Here is a 4,385-nt window from a genome sequence, read left to right on the forward strand (position 1 = left end):
GCTACGAGCCGCTGGAGGAGCCGGCGCCCCGCGACAAGCCCAAGAGGAGGTACCGACAGAGGCTGAAGAAGTACGGCAAGGTAGGGGACCCCCCTCCCCCGGCCACTGCCCCGGCCCTGGGCTTCCTGATGCACCCGCGGGGGACCCAGGCGGGTCCCCACCGTCCGACCTGCTCCCCGTCTCTGGGCCGCTCCTGCGTCCCCCTCTCCCCATCCCCCACTCCCACCCCCAAACTGTCCCGTCTGTGACCTGGGCAGGGAAGGAAAAGTAAGTTGCAAGGAATGACGAACTAAAGCAGAGGTGTCGCCGAGCACCGCTTCGCCGGCTGCTGGCTGGTTAATCGCAGTCACTCCAGGGTCGCTTACCCAGGTGGTTCCTATTTCTGGGGTGTCTTCACTCCCTTGTGTCACCCTCAGGACAGAAATTAGTGTTCCTGCTTTAAGGATGGGAACGCTGAGGCCTGAGCATTGGTAGGTGACATGCATGGTGACCCAGCTGGAAAGCAGAGAGTGGGAGCCTAGTTTTTGTGTGTTCTGGCAACATTCTCCCCAGGATGTCCCACCAGCTGAGAACTGTTTGGGTTATTCCGCCCCCCACCCCGGAAAATCCCCAAGGTCTTTCACAGCCTCCAGCTCAACAAACTCACAAATATGCACAGCTCTCTGTGCTCTGGGGCCTGTCCGCATACTGCCAGTTGCCTGGAGGGGCGGGGGCGGCTTCTGGGGTGTAGAGAGACACAGGAAGAGAGAGACTATGGGGTAAAATGCCAGTGTCTGCGGAGATCAGTGCATCTGATTGGGAGCACTTGAAGCTGCCGAACCCTACAAAATCACAGAGCTGGTGGGGTCCTGGCCAACGGCCAAGGGCCCCACCTGATTTGTCATCCAGTTATCTGTGTCCTCCAGTGGCCCTTATCACACCTGAAACCAGCCAGTCTGCATACCTAGAAGCTGAGGTTTGTCCTCCTCTATAAAGATATGTCAGCGGCTGTGGGAGCAGTTTACAATCAGGCCGTGGTAAAACACATTAATAAAAACTACAGACTTGGGACTTGCAAGCGTAGAGGCGTACTAGGACTGATCCTTCTTCACGATCCCAGACGAGCACAACGAAGCCATCGTTGGCCTCTCAGCTAGGGAACCGACAGTGTGGCAACCTCACTTCGAGGCTGTCACTCGAAGGCGCTTGCTGGGCACTCCCTCTGTGCCAGGCCTTGTGCTAAGCACCAGAGATTCAAAAGTGGGTACAACACAGTCCTGCTCTGGAGAGATCCACAGCCTCCCAGGGGGACCTGGCTCGGCTGGGGCACCATTATCAGGTGACATGGTGCCGAGCCAGGCAGTGAATCGTCAAGCAGGGCATTTCTCAAGTCAATGGTGACGTGAAGACTGGGCACAGAAGGACGAGTTAGGGTTACACTCTTCCTATCCACTAGGATGGCTATTATCGAATAATAACAGTAAGGGAGGGAGGGTCCCCAAAATAACAGGTCTTGGCGAGGAGGTGGAGAGACTCGCATTCTTGCGAACTGCTGGTGGGAATATAACATGGTGCAGATGCTGTGGAAAACAATTTGGCAGTTCCTCCAAACATTAAATATGGAGCGACCATAGAATCTAGCAATTTCACTCCTGGGTATTTATCTAAAAGAACTGAAAACGGATTCTCAGCTGGGTATCTACATGTCCATGGCGGCGTATTCACAAGAGCCACAACGGGGAAACAACCCAAATGCTGATCAACTGATAAGTGTATAAACAAAGTGCGATTTACACATAGGATGGAATAGTCTTCGGACAAAAAGGAACGGGGCACTGACAGATGGCACGCCATGGATGCACCCCTAAAACGTTGTGCCGAGTAAAGGATGCCGGTCACGCAAGGTCCTGTATTGATTGTGTGTTTGATTCCATTTATATAAAACTATCCAGAATAGGTAAATGCAGAGACAGGGCACAGACTGGTGATTGTCAAGGAATGGGGGTAGTGGGGAGGGTGGGAGATGGGGTGCAATGCTCACCGGCCATGGGGGTTCCCTTTGGGGATGTGAAAATGTCCGGAGGTGGGCAGACGTGGTCATCACACGACATGATGAGTGTCCTCGGGGCCACTGAAGCGTTTACCTTAAAATGATTAATTTTTATGTTGCGTGACTCGTACTTTGAGTAAAGAAAAACAATCGGCAGGTAGACAAGGGATGGCGTCCCACGCGGGAGGAGCAGCGTCAGCCAGGTGAGGACGCGCGTGCTCCAGAGTGATGCACGCCGGCCCGGTAGACCCCACGGGGCAGGCGAGGGGGCCTTGTCACGTATGTCGGCCTTGGCCGTGCCCTTTCTGCCTTTCAAAAGAGCCGCTCAGGAGGTGACCAGTTGGGCTCCAACGTAGAGGAAGAAGGTAGCCGACCCCCCTCTGCTGAAAAGCCCGACAAGAACCACGGGGCGGGCTTCCTCTGCTTCCGTCAGCAGGTGACGTTGCACCTTACGTGGGTCTGGTGACTAAGGAGCGAACTACAGACAGCTCCACGTCACAGTCCCATGCTCCCGAGTGGCGATTCGATCAGCGGCGGACGGCGTGTGTGACGGTGGTCCCGTAAGATTATAACGGAGCTGAAAACTCCCCGCCACCGGGTGACATCGGAGCCACAGGAACATTGTGGCGCCCGAGGGACCTGGGGTGTGCTGCCAGTCATATAAAAGTCCTGTACTTACCACGGGGTGACAGCCGCCTACAGTGTCCAGTACTGTCACACGCTGTATGGGTTGGTGGCCTGGGAGCAGGAGGCAGGCCATCTAGCCTGGGTGTGCGGTAGGTTCGTGTAAGTCACTCCGGGATGGTCGCACAATGATGAAATCCTAGAACCGTGCGTTCCTCAGAACGTGTCCCTGTCCGTGAAGCGACACGTGACTATTAAGGAATGACCGGCTTTTCCTTCAAGGAAGGGCGATTAAACTTCCTATTCATCTGTGAACGGCTTGAATTCTTCACCTACGTCCCTTCCTGCTTCTGTGTATAGAAAAATGTTTGGCTTTTGTGAAATGTGAAAGGCCTGGCCGGCCCGGACTGGACTGCTGTGCCCAGCCCCCCACAACCAGGGCTCGGCCCCAGGGCCGAGCTGGCCCAGCCGTGCGTCTGGGACCATGTCCCCAGTTCTCAGTAATGAGCCCAGCTTTCCTGGGGTGTGGTGCGATTTTCTGGGCTTAGGAAGGGGCACGGGACCCGCGGTTGCTGTGGTCCCACGGGGTGCCTCGCGAGCTGAGCACAGGTATCTCCGAATCTTCCCAACACCCTGGGAAAGCTGGGGACCCCGTTTGGCAGCAAAGGAAACTGGAGTTTAAGGGATTTGCGCTGTCTGTTTGAGGCTGCTCGACTGGACAGCAGCGGAGCTGGAGGCAGCGTGTCACTGCCCCTGTCCGTGCAGAAGCAATTGGGAGGAGGAAGGAGTTGGGGTGAGGGAACTGACCCCCAAACTTAGCTTAAAATGATAGATGCCCTCCCTGAGCAGGGAGAGGTGCAGATAAGGAGAGTAATTAAATTTTTTTTTTTAGGTGAGGTAACTCTTGGTTGACCTCACCGATTGCAAGGACCTCATTAGCTTATAATCCTTTATTTTTTATTCTTTACACCTACAGCACTTGGTCTCCCTAGGGGGTCTCCCATGCAAGTACTAACCTGGCCCGACCTTGCTCAGCTTCCGAGATCAGACGGGATCGGGCTGGTTCAGGGTGGCGTGGCCGTCAACAGGAAAGTAATTAAGTTTTGTTAACCAAGCAGCCAGCCGGGAGAGGCTTGGCAAGGGGAAATATAGTGTGTGGAATTACCTTTAGCTCAAGAGGGAGAAAGATGTCCCCACAATCCAGCCAAGTACTAACCTGGCCCGACCTTGCTCAGCTTCCGAGATCAGACGGGATCGGGCTGGTTCAGGGTGGCGTGGCCGTCAACAGGAAAGTAATTAAGTTTTGTTAACCAAGCAGCCAGCCGGGAGAGGCTTGGCAAGGGGAAATATAGTGTGTGGAATTACCTTTAGCTCAAGAGGGAGAAAGATGTCCCCACATTCTAGGGGGTGAGGGTTCAGGCACTGGAGCCAGGCTGCCAGGTGCCGACCCTGTCCGGCCACTCCCTGGTTGTGCGACCTCGGCTGTGCTCACCTCCCTGTCTCAGTTTCCCCATCTGTAACATGGGTTCGTCCCTGCGTCATGGTAAGGGGTGAATGAATGTATGCGTGTAGAGGCCTTAGGGAGCACGTGGCATGTGACGAGCGTTTTGTACCTGTTGACTAAGGGGGCAGAGGGGAGGAACAAACACAGGGGTTCAAGATAAACACATTTGTCCTTCGACAGCGCTGGGATCCAGAAGCCCAAGGTCAGTCTCCCTGGGCTAAAGTCGTC

The 4,385-nt window shown here is 55.0% G+C and overlaps 1 pseudogene; it reads right to left on the minus strand.

Annotated features, from left to right (window-relative positions):
• Positions 1-3,620: 3,620 nt before the first annotated feature.
• On the minus strand, positions 3,621-3,739 carry LOC112483267 (annotated as a pseudogene).
• Between the last annotated feature and the right edge of the window lie 646 nt (positions 3,740-4,385).

This window comes from Pteropus alecto, unplaced genomic scaffold (assembly GCF_000325575.1).
Source record: "Pteropus alecto unplaced genomic scaffold, ASM32557v1 scaffold65, whole genome shotgun sequence".
Lineage (NCBI taxonomy): Eukaryota > Metazoa > Chordata > Mammalia > Chiroptera > Pteropodidae > Pteropus > Pteropus alecto.